The 16,060-nt window shown below is 39.7% G+C and overlaps 1 pseudogene; it reads left to right on the top strand.

Annotated features, from left to right (window-relative positions):
- Positions 1–4,290: 4,290 nt before the first annotated feature.
- On the top strand, positions 4,291–9,293 carry LOC137294525 (solute carrier family 25 member 45-like; annotated as a pseudogene).
- Positions 9,294–16,060: the final 6,767 nt, after the last annotated feature.

The following is a 16,060-nucleotide window of genomic DNA, read 5'->3' as shown; positions in this document are numbered from 1 at the left end:
AGAAGAGGTGGTCGGCAGACTGGTACGGTTTTGAGTGCTTACCATCTTCATGAAAGCGGACATTATGGAGAAACCGTCTTTTGATCGGGTCAAAGAACTCCTGTTCATATTACCTAGACGAGGTCCTCAAGCATACACCCTGCTCTGCAAAGCCCTGGAGGAATGCGGAGAGATACAGGCCATGGCATTGCTGGTACAAGAGACAGACAAGACCGAATATGACGATGGGTACCCATGTATGGACAGTTTCCCTCTCAAACCTCAAACACAGTTCCAAGAACGGCTGAATTCGTTTCAGTCTTGGCCTGTGCAGATGAAACAAAGTCCTAGTCAAATGGCACGGGCAGGGTTTGTGTACTTGCTCAGAGGAGACGCTTGCAAGTGTGCTCAATATTTTGTCATTCTCAAGAACTGGGACGTAGAGGATAATCCTTGGAGTGAACATACAAAAATGCTAACAAAAAGGGCAGATGCAAGTACAGCAGAGACGCGCAGTGGAAGTGCACTGGGCTCATAACCCAGAGGAACCTGGATCGAAACCACGCTCTTCTCCTTTTTGAACACGATGGGAGTTCTATATACAGGGCTGCGAGCGCAATCAAGCTTCATTTAGCCGTGGACCTGTGATAGTGACACTTCATCTGCAACTGCCAGTATTCAACTGCACCAAGAAAATGAACAGGAGATAGTGGAGACCCTATCTGGACGATCCTAAGAAATGGACCAAATATTACTACTTTCAGGCCATGGACTATCCCGACCCCTTTACGAATGTAGACGATTATGTGATCTATTACGAGAAACAAGGGTTCAAGATGGACCTACCCTCTTCTACAGACACGTTTGCTCTCACGTCTCCCACCCAACATGTCGTTCAATAGGCGAAAGCCAAGTTGAAGGAAAAAAAGTGTCGTCCATAGGGAAATCACCATGGAAGCAGTGCCCACAATACGAATGAAAACAGATTTTTAAATTGAGACAAAAGGCTAAATGTGTCATTTGTAGTAGGACTGTCGCCGTGTGAACATGTATTGCTATCCCGTATGGTCCAAACAATATGTTTGGGCTCATGACTTGTCCCGTCATATTCGAACAAAACATTCAGGAGAGGATCCCAAGCAGCAGCAGAAGAAGCAGCAAGAGCAGAAGCAGAAGCAGAAGCAGAAGCAGAAGCAGTTACATGTGGGTGATGATTTTAGGTTGCGACACCCATTTACCATGCTTGTCTCTGGGTCGACCTCCTGTGGAAAAACCTACTCAGTGAAGCAGCTTCTAGTACGGATGAACATGAAACCTTATCCTGAACGTATTGTATGGCTCTACAAACGATGGCAACTCCATTCGAACCTGTGTTTATCCCTACGTTGAATTCCGTCAAGGCATTCCTTCTGACCTGGAAAAGTATATGTTTCTACACCCCCAGGTGGTGAATGACGTTGTGCTTGGTGACTTAATGTCAACAGTCAGCAAAGATCCACGCATTACAGATCTGTTTACGGAAGGAAGGCATCATCGGAATCTCTCAGTAACTGTCTTGAACCAAAACTTGTATTACAGTAAGGATTCCACACAATGAAGAAATTGTCATTATCTACTTCTGTTTAATAATCCTATTGATCAACAGCCCATCATGACTTTGGCGAGACAGATGTATCCAGGAAACTAAATATTTCATGGACCAGTTTCAAGGGGCAACTCAGAACCCGTATGGACACATGCTGGTTGATCTAAAACCCCAGACACCTCCCCTTCTGCGGCTTTGTCCTAATGCATTCAGTTTAAAATGGGACCTCCGGGCAAAGACCATTCAGTCATTCAATGTTCATCGTGAGCAGACGTGTGACGAAACCTCCCAACCATGCCATCGTGTGATGACTGTGGTCTTTTGTTTCAAGATCCTTCTGATTTGCAAAAACACAAAAGAAGCTGGTGTCCCTGAAAGGCTTCAGTGGGTCCCCTAGGGACGCCCCAGGTAAAAGGAAGTGGGAGAAGAAAAACATCTCTCCTGTGAAGAGACCTCTGGTGGATTGTGATTTTTGTGGACAAGTGTTTAACAGTCACCACAACTTGCAGAAACATTTACATGAAAAACGGTGTCATGAGATGGATGATGATGATGATGATGAAAGTGGTGACAGGAAGATAGCTGATCTCGAAGAGCAAGGTGTACGACACATGTTTTCACGTATCCCTGAGCTGAATAAAGACGTGTATTGAATGAGAAACGGGGTTTAAACCAAGACCTGATCCAAGCCAAACTGAGAAAATTCATTTGGAGAGCGTTTAAAGAGACGTATGCTCGATTTATTACTTATGTGTACCGTATGCATTGGGTTCCAAAGACACGTGAATTACTCAAGGAAATACAAGACACGAAGAATGGGTTTGATCATGTATTTTCCAAGCTTTATAGGTACAAAAACTGGGTTGAGAATCTTTTTGATGACCCTGATTATTCTGATGACGATGACGATGACGATGACGATGATACGGAGAGCGAAGATGATGAAGCACCATAAGACAATATATGTACAGAGGACTATTGGGCATGCTCCTATCCCATAGTTCTTGAAACGGAGCTAATAAAAAATATGAAATGAGTCTATATTGTTGTTGTTTCTTAATGTATGGTATCCACCGTTAGTCACAAAGTGTGCGCCAGGTGGATGGTCCATAGGGAGTTATTGATTGAGCATGGGAACATGTAACTATTTACACCAATGCGTTGTCTGACACTTTAAAACTTTCCTGATGGAAGTCTAAGGAAGCGCACGTACATGTCAGCTATAGGACAGAGCAAAGTTAGGGCAAAAGCTATACAACACTATATGACAAAATTCAAGTTATTTATTTATGTTTGTTTTACAATGTCTTATCATGAGGCATTCATTCAATCCTATTTAGCCATGAGCAAATTCATAATTCCATCCTAGTAACACCGCGAGCGGCCTCGTACGCATACACTCAATGCTGACTGTCACCAGTGTACCAGTCCACGGAACCATGATAGCTCCTCCTGGCTAGAGCAGTGTGGATCACCACATGTTTAAATGCAGCCTAGCATTGGTTTAAGACGGCCCTAAAGGTTAAACTCGTTGAAACTCGTAATTGTATGGCAATTCTATCTAGTTAGTCTAGCGCGGGGCAGTGCATCAACGGTTTGTGATAAAACTTAATGGAGACTTGCGCCAGTCTACCCAAAACGTGTTGGCGCTAATTTGTGGCAGTGACTGATTAATACACAGATGTGTATTTTCATCTCATGTGCGTTGGTGGTTGATTCATTCCATACAATCACAAACATATGAGATTTGGGTTTTACATGTCAATATCATCCTTGAATTCGCACCTCTCGCATTGGATACACTAGTTTATTATGAAATTTTGGCATGTTGGCATTCCCAGGCAGGATACCTTAAGGATATGGAATATAACCATGTAAGGTTAAGCCATTCTGATTCGTATAAACATGTAGTATGGCAAATGTGTCCTTAAGCCGGCGAACTATTTACATCTATGTGTGTTTAATCTCTGAATATGTATGGACCCAAACAAACCACAGCAAGCAGAAAATATAATATGGGAGAGAACAATGTTAGAACAATATCATATGACACCTTAGCTGAGTGAGCTCTCTCGGTTGCAGGCTGAGAGTGCACAATGCCTCAACTGCGCGCGCACTTTGAGACATGAGACAGAAAAGGTGATGGAGTATGGAAGCATGTAAACATGGTGTAAAGACACCATGTTAAAGTGATTTTTGTCAGCGGAGTTCAAATGGAAACAGAATGAAACTGGTTTGTAAACCAGTAAGTCTTCTGATTACTTCCTGATTAGTCCAAATGAATGGGGTGATGTGATGGTGTGATGTGTGAATACCGATTCCCTCTGGGGGTACGCGGTCATTGACGTCTGCGAAATGAGGTCACGCAGGTGTTTGATGACGTCATTTTTGGACTATTTCAACATATATACAACACACGTGTCGTACAGGATTCGGATAGTACCACACGTGTGATGCATGATTCAGACAATATCACACGTGTAGTACATGATTCAGATAGCATGACGTGTAGTACAGGATTCAGACAATATCATACATGTATAGTACAGAATTCAAACCATATCACAGATGAAAAGTACAGGATTCAGATCATTTCACGTATGTGTCGTGCATTATACAGAAAATATGACATATAGATGGTACATTAGTCAAATACTATCCCAGTATAGTACAGTATTTCTATGGTCTTAGTTACTAACCACTCATTTATTACCTTTCAGACAGGATATTCTGAGGGTGATATCCTGTTTATGGCGGACTGTCAGTTGGAAGATAACCAATGGCTGGAGAGGAAGCCATTTTGAAGGACCGGACGGTCCTACATGACTTTTTAGCAGGAGCCATTGGAGGTACTCAAGGGGCATCGGGTTCTTACGAGTGAAAGGAACGTGTGACTAGGGGAATACATCGCCAAACTTTGCGGAACTAAGTTTTGTCCCTTGGTCGTGTCAGGATTAAATAATTAGTTAAATAAATAACTGATTAAATAATTTAAATAATCAATATTTTGAATAATAAATTATGCAAGATCGTTGATGATAGTTTGGTTTTACATAAAACATCATGAAACTTATTGCAAATTTAAATTATACCAATACCTCATTTTATGCCACAGATGTGATAACCGCCTCCCTGGTATAGTGGTTAGAATGTAAGCACGGAGAGCAGAAGGTCGCGGGTTCGATCCCTACCAAAAGACATTAAAATATGTTGGACCAAGTCTGGCGCTCAGCATCAGTTGGTACAACGAGGACTGCTCAGCTTGGAGTCAGTATAATGTGTCTGAGAGGCGTATCCATGCTCAACTGCGGCATGGTATCTCAGTGAGCTAGCGCTATAAAACCAGTTTAAGTGTTTGCTAGTAACCACATATACACACGCATGCACGCCGTCATGTGAACGAAATATTCTTAAGTAAGCCGATATTTACAACACCATTTCACCCCACGTCACCACAAGATGTGGTGTTGTGCTTCTAATCAATAGAAAACAAACACGTATTTCACCACTATCCGTGCAGTTTGATTGGAAAAGGCTACAAAGCATATTGTAAGATTTTCGTCCAAACCTGTTAAAGAAGTGAGGCAGTTTTTCCAGTTACCCTTTCTTTCCTTGCAAACTGCAATCTCCATCTGATTTGACTCATATGAATGTTAGTAAATGAAAGCGACAAACCCTTTATATATAATGTCGTAACCTTAATTAAATATTTTGTTATCAAGCGTTGTTTGATGTACTTTGAAATCTTTACAAAAATGTATGCTTGATCATATCTCAAGAATTTCGATGTAAACACGAAAGTCATGAATACTGCTCGACATAGAAAGTTGAATTCATCCCTCTTGTCATAAGTCTTTTAGAGTGCTCGTCGCTGTCAGTATTTGTGTATTGTTCTTAATATGAAACCACTGTATCCATTCTAAGTCAGTGGAAGGAATGTGTCTTTTAACAATTATTGAACGATATCAAATCATTGATATACGCGTAAAGCATATGTTAAGCCTCTGGACCAATTACCTTGTTTGTACTTCCTGTCGCCCTGCCAATCCCAACAGAAATTGCGAGCTACATACGGGGTAAGTTCGTCTTGAACGTGGTGTTAGCTCTAAATGTACTAGAAAGTTGCGCATAACCGTTGTTTGTAGTATTTTGTAAAGGATCCCGTTGAATCCTTGTTTAATCTTACATTGTGTCCCCAGGTGGTGCTGGTCTGGTGGTCGGCTATCCCCTCGACACAGTTAAGGTAATACTCATACAGTGAGTGAGTGAGTGAGTGAGTGAGTGAGTGAGTGAGTGAGTGAGTGAGTGAGTGAGTGAGTGAGTGAGTGAGTGAGTGAGTGAGTGAGTGAGTGAGTGAGTGAGTGAGTGAGTGAGTGAGTGAGTTTTTACGCCACTTTTAGCAAAATTCATCAGTATCTCGGCGGGGGAACGCCATAAATAGGACGAGCGAACGCTATAACTAATATTGTGAAATAGTGAGGTTTGTAATGTTTCGTAAAGGTTCTCTTTGTTTTTTTTATATATTGTTGGTGAAAAGTACATATATTTAATACAACTAGATTACGTTACGTTTTCGAGACAAGCATTGCAGGGATATCGACGACTTTGTTCCCTTGTATTTTTCTATGTCTGCATGTATTGAATATATTTGTATTGTGTTCCTGTCTCTTTATGCATCCCATTATATTATGTTATCTGTAGGCACCTTCCATTGTTGTATTGCATCTGTTTATGTATCCCACTGCATTGCGCCCCGTCTGTTAGCACGTCCATTGTTGCCTTGTGTCCTGTGTCTGTATATGCCTCCCTTTGTATTATGTTCTATCTGTAAGCACATTCCATTGTTGTATTATGTTCTGTCTGTAGGCGCTTTCCATTGTTGTATTATGTTCTATTTGTAGGCCATTTCCATTGCTATATAATGTTCTATCTGCAGGTGCTTTCCGTTGGTGTATTATGTTCTGTATGTAGGCGCTTTCCATTGTTGTATTATGTTCTATCTGCAGGCCTTTTCCATTGTTGTATGATGTTCTATCGCTAAGTGCTTTCCATTGTTGTATTTTGTTCTGCTCTAGGTGCTGCTACAGATACAGGGAGGCGCGGACCGTTACAACAATATCCTGGACTGTGTCAAGAATCTTCACTCACAAACAACTCTGGTAATAAGTATACCCTTTGACGGGATATTTACATGAAAATAGAGATATCAGTTTGTGCCAGAAATCCTAGTTTTTTTTGTTGAATTAGCCAGGTCTCCAAATTCTCCTGTTGTATTTATGATCTGATACTTAGAGTTATATCAATATGCATTAAATTGATACCGTCTTTATAACATTACTGTTCATGTTGTCCGTATAAAAGGGGCGGTGGGGGCAGCATTGTGGTTAAAGCGTTACCCGTCACACGGATTGGATTCACCACGTGGGCACACTTCACATTTAAAGGGAGTAAGGGTTGGTCAGACACCTGAGTTTGATTCCCCACACAGATACGATGTTGGAGCCCATCCATTGTGTTCACATGGTAGAGTATGTTTAGACACACTCTCACTTTGCTCACTGGGGCCTATCCTTTATAATATTTTACATAAAATATGAATACTTCATTTCAGTCAAATGGTTTTTTCCGTGGTTTGTCCTGGCCCCTGATGTCAAGTGTCGCCCTTTCGTCCATCTTCTTTGGCGTTTATGGAACAACTCTGTCTCTACTTGGTCACCAGAGGGAGGCTTCACGTCGCAGCGCCACCTACTATTCGACAGTCTTAGCTGCAGGTTGTGTTGCTGGTGTTGCTCAGTTGCCCTTATCATGTCCGGTAGACACACTGAAGATCGTCCTACAGTCTCAGATACCCCACGGTGACAAGCTAGGTGGGTGGTATATATGTTAAAAAGGGTCAAAGCAGAAAACAGCCAAGATTCGAATGAGTAAGGTTTTACGTCGCTTTTAGCGATAGTTCAGCAGTAACATGGCTGTGGACACGGGAAGTGCTCTTCACGCATTACTCTTTAACCACTACAAGGCTACCCCTACCCTGTATTGAATGGATCTTGCCTGTTGACGCGAACACACATACTTCAGAAATCTGATTTCAATAAAAATATAAAGCCATACGTCCACTCTGGAATACATTTGACTAATGCTTGGTCCCAGAAATACAATTTTCAATATGAGAATGAAGATTTTTATGGATATCAACTTCTTTATTATGAGAACACAACGTTTCGGAGTTGCTTACTCCTTCATCAGGTGACCTGATGAAGGAGTAAGCATTAACTCCGAAACGTTGTGTTCTCACCTGATGAAGGAGTAAGCATTAACTCCGAAACGTTGTGTTCTCATAATAAAGAAGTTGATACCCATAAAAATCTTCATTCTTATGCATTTCACTTCTAAATGCCCTTCAAAGAATTTTCAATATGGCCACCGTGACAGCCATTTTGAAAAACATTTGTATGGCTGCATGTAAAGAGGGTTTGAATTTGTGTAATGATATTAAGCTTTTCAAATACTTTAACCTTGATTGCACATTACACCTTGTTACTTCAAACATATAGCAAGCTGAAACATATTTAGGACCATATGTGTCCAAAGTGGGATGGGATTTCGTACATGTGTACAGAACAGATCATATCAGATATTGGTCTGTGGACACTGTAGCATGCTCCTGAATTCTTATAAACTGCATCTACTGGCACCTGACACATTATCTTGGACCAAACAACAATGTCTAAGCTGATGTGTCACACAAAGCTTGTTCACACAAATGATTTCTTGTCAACCATGCTTCTAAACATCCTAGAACGGTTGGGTAGCCTTGTGGTTAAAGTGTTCATTCGTCACGCTTAAAACCCGGGCTCGATTCCCCATATGAACACAATGCGTGAAGCCCATTTCCTGTGTCCCCCGCCGTGATATTGCTGGGATATTGCTAACAGCAGCGTAAAACTAAACTCACTCACTCTAAATCTCATAATTACACATCGGGGATTTGTTGCTGAAAATACTTCATTCGCTCACATCACGAATGTAACTGTGCTCATTTTAGTAATGTATCTTATGTGCAATTTTCAGCTGCACACAAAAAATTCCACCGTGGCCCCATTTCAGCAGCTATGGATATTGTCCGTCTTCGAGGGATACAAGGCCTATACCGAGGAGTAAGTGCACAGGCATTGAGAGACATCTCATCCAGTGGAATTTACATGACGACTTACGAACTACTGACACACACAACCACCAGTGTGATGCCCACAGTCCCATCTCAGGTCATCAACTTTTTCTGTGGAGGACTCAGTGGTATAATGAGCTGGGCTTTTATTCTACCTGTTGATGTAGTCAAGAGCCGGCTACAAGCAGACCCAGAGAGACACCTGTATAGGGGATTGTGGGATTGTGCTACAAAAAGTTATAAAACAGATGGAGGAAAGATATTTTTCAAAGGTGCTCTTGTAATAGGCATGCGGGCCTTCGCGTTGAATGCAGTCATTCTGATGGTCTATTCTGAATGTCAAAAATTGTTCAAACAGTACCTGTGAGTTTGATGCTATATAGCTTCCCCGAAGTATTAAATGTACTCCCAAACCTGCATGAAAAATGTTATTTCTTAAACGACCACATCTCAGTAAAAGCAGACCTCCTTTTATTCGTTATCTTCTTGGTGCTTGTGGAAAACATCTTTTCGTTTATCATGCCAAGTGTTCTTCTGGAAGATGGATTCAGTAAAGTTTCATAATAGCTTGTGCTGTCTTTACGTGCTTCTTTCAGCTTATATGCTCGACGGGAATATTGTACATCTATACGAATAGTTTACACACGTATGTTTTCTCTGGATCAATGTGAAGAAAAATGTAACATTTGACAGCCATAACCAGTTCATATTTCCTGAAGACTATATTGCCATTGATGACTTTGTCTTCTTGTTTGAATCAAATACGATATTATGATTTTTACATTAGTTTGTATAATAATACATGACATTATGTTTGATATTCTAAAAAAATAAATAAACATAAGATACTATAAAGTGAATTTCATTCATCATTATGGACCTAGTGTCACAATATTAAATAATTCATCGATATAAATAAGTATAAATGTAGTCATCATAAACTATTTTTCGATATCGTAAAAAAGGTTTTACTGATGATAAATGGTGATAGATATCAATGCTTCACTGATATCACACATTTGATTTTAATAAATAAATAAATAAATAAATAAATAAATAAATAAATAAATAAATAAATAAATAAATAAATAAATAAATAAATAAATAAATGATTTACTGTTACGGGTAGGGGATGCTCGGATTTTAACCTGCGATCCAATCGCCATACAAGGCTTATTTCGCCAGCATAAGATTTAAAATAGAAGCCACAAAATCCTGTCCACATTCATAAGAAATTTTCGTCAAAAGTCGATGTGACTATATCGAGCAGATATTTGTTTCAGCAGTATTACAGCAGCATAACGTTCTTTGTAAACAAATCACATATGAACCACACAATCCAGTGATCACCCTGTGATACGATGTCAGAGCATGTTTTTATATATCAGTATGAAATAGGCGAGCTTATCCTGACCCTCCGGTGCCACCCGTAATAAACATACACATGTACTAAGTCTAGTCATCTGTTCACCTAATAATTACGGGAACACTGAAAAACACCATTGAACAGATGGGTCGGGTAGCCTGGTGGGTAACACATCCGCTCGTCACGTTGTAGACTCGGGTTCGATTCAACTCATGGGTACAACGTTACATTATGTATGTATATGTGTGCGTGCGTGCGTGCATGTATGAATGGTGTTCCTGGTGTTGTATTCCTTTCAGTGTTAGTTCCTTCAGATATTGAATAATTTAACACATTACCTATGATATTAATGTTTGTTGATATCTTCTTGTTGATCATATACATACATTTTCTGATAAAGCGTAATTGGTGAAGATCAGGCTTAGAATTAGTCTTCGGGAACCAATGTTTGTCATAAGAGGCGAGGAACGTGATTGGGTAGTCAGACTCGATGACTGACACAATCCACCGTATTCCTATTGCGCAGATCGATGATGATGCTGGTGGTCACTGGATTGTCTGGTCCAGACTCGCTTATTTGCAGACGACCCGTGAAGGCCCCGGGGTAGAATAGGCTTTCAGCAACCCATGCTTGCCATAAAAGGCGACTATGCTTGTCAAAAGAGGTGACTAACGGGATCGGGTGGTCAGGCTCGCTGGCTTGGTTGACACATGTCATCGGTTCCCAGTTGCGTAGATTGATCACTGGACTGTCTGGTCCAGACTCGATTACTTACAGACCGCGGCCATATAGCTGGAATATTGCTGGGTGCGGCGTAAAACTCACTCACTGACTAATTCTTTACAGACCGGAATGGGTGGAATATTGCCGAGTGTGGCGTTGAACAACAAAGTAACAACAACCTGGTGAAAAGTCGACTTGTGAGGATCTAATATCGACTCTCGCCATAAACAGTCTCAAGGAAATGGATATTTGAAGTAACAAATCTGAGGAAAGATATCCCATGTTTGGACTGCTTGTTACGGCGGGAAGGGGCGTCCATGTATCAGAAACACACACACATCTTTGTTTACTTGTAAAAGTGGAAGAAAATAGATGAGATTACCTTCTCCATATTAATGTTGACAGAGACACAAACATAGCATCTGCCTGAGTATTATCAGAATTACAGAATTACCTAAAATGGGACTAAAAAATAAGAGGTTGGATTCGGAGAAATGCCAGAATTGTCTTAATGCAATGTACATTGTACAATAGACTAAGGGTTAGTCTCTGAATATATAAATTTTTGACAGTAACAAACAAACCCATTTTAATTCAAAAGGAGCCCCTGGGAGACCAGAGATCCTGTACCTGAGCAAAACTAGACTTGATTCATTTAAGGCAGCACTGCAGAGAAGGCTTGGCAGTAGGCAAAATAATGTGGTTCAGTCAGGGACCGTGAGACAGACTAATCGTACAAGTGTACACGTACGGACCAGTTATTGGATACTTACTCTACCAACTGAGAAGATAAATGTTTACGGTTTTCTACAATCACAAATCACATCTCAACACACATTAAATACAACACATATTCGTAAATAACTGGGTTATAAGACTACCAATATTATTTTATACGACATCCCATGAATGTTCAATTACTGTCACTCTCGGATTTGTGTTTGGCCGTAAATGAGCGTATATTGAGTGTAAGTCTGTTCAGTGTGTAGATGTGGAATCTGAAAGCCATTGACGGGGTACTCCCGTTAGAGCTGGATATGAAACTGCTCTCTGTACACATGCATCGAGGAAGTATCCACGCCTTGATTGGTTTCACACGTGACATACTTACAGAAAATGTATGCACTGTTACATTGTGTTCTGTGCATGTCTTCAACGTCCAGGTTATATCATGTCCAGGTACAACATTTTGAATTTGTTTAGTTGCATCGGCTTGACCAGTGTCTCCTGGATGTTGCGTGGTATGATGTGGGTGTGGCTCGTCCCACTTGTCCGGTCATGTAACCTGATGTAATCCAGATTAAGTGTTCCGCTTGGGTTGCTGGTCCGTTATATGTAACTGTTTTTATTCGTTTTTAGGCCATCGGCCCATGTACATCTGTGAACATTAACATTGTGATATAGCATTAGTGACAATGATTATGCACTGCGGAGAGTCAAACAATGTTTGACATATTTTGCTACATTGAGTATGGTTTGATGATCTTTACTACATACTAGTTGCTTATATGAGTAAGCAGTGGGGTTATCGGAAAATAGAGATGGTATATATCTAGCCCTTACCAAATTATACATTGGGCACACAAATAAGAAGTGCATAACATCTTCAACTATCTTATCATTACAATACTTACAGAAACACAATCGTTTATCGATACCATACCTTCGTCCAATGGTTGTTTGAATAGGCAACTCATCTAATCGAAGCAAACAAAAGCATCTCCTCAACTCCCAGTTTCTAATATTCATGACATAATATTCTGTATCAAAGCATGATTTTAACTGGAGATAATGTTTTAACCTATAAGATGTACTTATGTTGTCAAACATTACTTGCACATTACACTCACATATGCGTTGCTTAAACAGCATTAAAAACCTATCCATATCGCCAATATCCTGAAACCACCACACATCACCAAATCCAAAGCTGGAAAGTAGCTGCCTTAGACCACTCGCCCATGTTGTCCTGCCAGATTCATCGAGTTGTTTCATTAAAAGATAACACTGCCTGGGATATCTGCTATTATCCATCCTCAAAAGTTTGCACCAATACTTAACACATTTGACATGATAATCTATATACAATCGATGTCTACCACACTCTGCCAAAACAGCATTACTAGAATTATATTTGCTAACGCCCAGCACAAACTTACAGAAATGTAATGTAATGTTGTGAATGTAATGATTCTAACACTGGATATCTCTGAAATCCCCAGACTTCAGCACCATATAGCAACACAGGCTTAATTTTAATGTCGAATAGTTTAAATGCAATATTAGCTGGCAATCCCGGGAGCATAAAAAGTAACTTTTTGATGAAAAACAGCGCCTTGTTGCCTTTGACAGCTAACGTGTCTACACACTTTGACCAAGACAATCTATTTGAAAACAAAATGCCCAAATAATTATAATACGTAGTAACCTTTATCTGAGAGCCACTAAAGAACCATTTTTCATAATGCCTTAATATACCACCATTTCTGAAAACCATGACTTCTGTTTTATCTAAATTAACTTGAAGACCCCACTTATTACAAAAACTATCAAGGATATCTATCTTCCGCTGCAGTCCAATGACACTGTCATCAACTAAACATAAATCATCCGCATATAGTAATAATTATATTTCCATAAACTCTTGGCCAACCGATATACCTCTTAGAGTGGACGATTCTATCATATTCTGAAGTTCTAACATAAACATGGAAAATAACATTGGGCTAATAATACACCCTTGACGAACACCACTTAATGAATCAAAGAACTCCGACACTGTAGTGTTAGAGAGTTTAACGGCACACTGAATTTTAGAATACATGTTCTTTAACAAAACAAGTATACGACCATGAACACCATTCTTCATTATGGAGTACCATAGAAGTGTCCTGTTAATAGAGTCAAAAGCCTTTTTGAAATCTACAAAAATGCAATAAAATCTCATGCCCTTCTTAGATAGATATTTTTGAACCAAACATTGTAGAGTGAAAATATTATCTACAGTAGAGTATCCGCGTCTAAATCCAGCTTGTGCTTCTGGGATCTTCTCATACAAATCGGCAAACTGAGCTAATCTGTCATTCATAACCGCAGTCAAACATTTTCCTAGCGTGTCTATCAAGGATATACCTCTATAATTATTAACATCTTTCACACTTCCCTTCTTATGTAAAGGTATAATAATACTTTTAGCCCACGTAGAAGGAAACACTCCCGTACGCATGATACAATTAAATAATACTGTCAAATATGGAACTAAAGTACTACAACATTTCATAATTATTTCCGGCGGTAGACCATCTTGTCCAGGTGCAGTCCCACATTTTAGCCTGTTTATGGCACTATATACTTCACTCTCTGATATATCTGAGTTCAAAATGCTATTTAAGGTTACATCTTGACAGAAGTTACAGTTCTCCTCAGTGTGGTTGCATTCATATAAAGTTGCAGACTCCATATTATCAGGGTCCACTTGAATATCCGTCAAATTAAGAACTCGTTTAAAATACTCAGTCAACTCCTCCGGGGGGATATTATCTCTATTTGTCTTATCCTTTGTCTGAGTTAATGATTTGAGCTTTCTCCAAAATAATTTACCGTTATTACTGGTGGCCACGAGATCATTTACACAGGCATCTTCATATACACTTTTCTTGTTTCTGCACACACGTCGGTATTCATTTCTAACGTGTTGGTATTCTTTAAGAGTTTCTTTATCCCCCGTTCTTCTGAAAATATCCAACGTCTTGAACTTTTTCTGTTTTAACGCAGTACACGCATCGTCATACCATTTGTTGTTATTTTCAAATCTTTGACGATGTCGAGTAGATAAGTGCTTCTGAAGACCACAAAGTCGAGCAGATTCTTGAATAATGTTCACAAGTGTGTCAACAGCCACATCAATATCATTCAAACAACAGGCCTCACAATTCGCTAATGTAAAATTTTCAAGGAGATTCGACAAGTTAGTAACAAGAGAAGCAGCCGTACTATTATTCCATGTGAATCTGGGTAAAGTTGATGTATTAACCGTTTCCTCCCGATTTGGTTCTATATAAACATTCGCATTCTTTGGCATAGTCATTACAATCGGAAAATGATCAGAGTCACATCGTGTTTCAACACAAAAGTCAATATCATACAAGAATATACTACTGGAACATAAGCAATAGTCGACTAAACTCGCCCCCTCTCCTCGGAAGTACGCGTAAGCGCCATTATAATCACCCTGATATCGGCCATTTAACATATGAATATTAAATGTAGCACATAATTCGGTTAGCTCCTTTCCGAACTGAGTATACACCTCGTCTCTAGACCTACGTGGTATATTATAGGCGTCTGATACGTAGTGCATATCCTCCAGACATGGTATGTGTCTATTATCATCATCAATCACATAATCAAGTAAAGTACCAGTTCTTGCATTGTAATCACCAAATGCAATAATTTCATATCCGGGAAAATCATACACGACAGACATTAACGACCTTTCAAAGTATTCAATACCTTTATAAAGTCAGTTATCAGTTTGTACTGATGTGTTTATAGGATGTATATAAATAAATGCAAGGATAATATCATGAGTAAAGGAGAATACATTCCTGTCACACACAAGAAATATCATATCATTGAAATGGGTAATAACCTTTTTCACACCATTAATAACTGAAGAATGTACACATACTGCAACCCCTCCTCTTGGGTTATATTCTCTATAATTCACAAATACTGTGAACGAAGGGAACGCAGCTTCGATACTATCTTTGTCAACACTTTTCCAAATTTCTAATAAACCGAAGATATAATATTTGGAACAAAAAGAGATAAAATCACTGTTATGTAATTTATTTTTAAGCCCGTTTATGTTCCAACACATACAGTTAACCCGTTCTCCACTTGAGACGGATGTACCGTTATGTGCGTCTGACTCACGAGCCAGGCCTAACTCCTAGGTTGTTTCACGTGATTCATCATCGATCGACGTCTGCACGTTTGCACGTGATTGTCGTGGTCTCGTACCATGTCGATTCAGCTGAACGACACACCCCTTATCGATGTCATAGGTGTACACCTCATCCTCGATATATAACTTATCGAACCGCATTGATGTTCGTCGTTCATCCTTCTTCGCATCTATCATCAAAGGTTTCAAATGCTTCCGTTTTTCCCTCACAGTCTGGGAAAAATCTTCAGATATCCATATTGATGTAGATTTTAGCTTCTTTGCTGATT

Source organism: Haliotis asinina, chromosome 8 (assembly GCF_037392515.1).
Source record: "Haliotis asinina isolate JCU_RB_2024 chromosome 8, JCU_Hal_asi_v2, whole genome shotgun sequence".
Classification (NCBI taxonomy): Eukaryota; Metazoa; Mollusca; class Gastropoda; order Lepetellida; family Haliotidae; genus Haliotis; species Haliotis asinina.
Note: the sequence above shows the minus strand (reverse complement) of the source record. Positions and strands in the feature narration are given on the sequence as shown.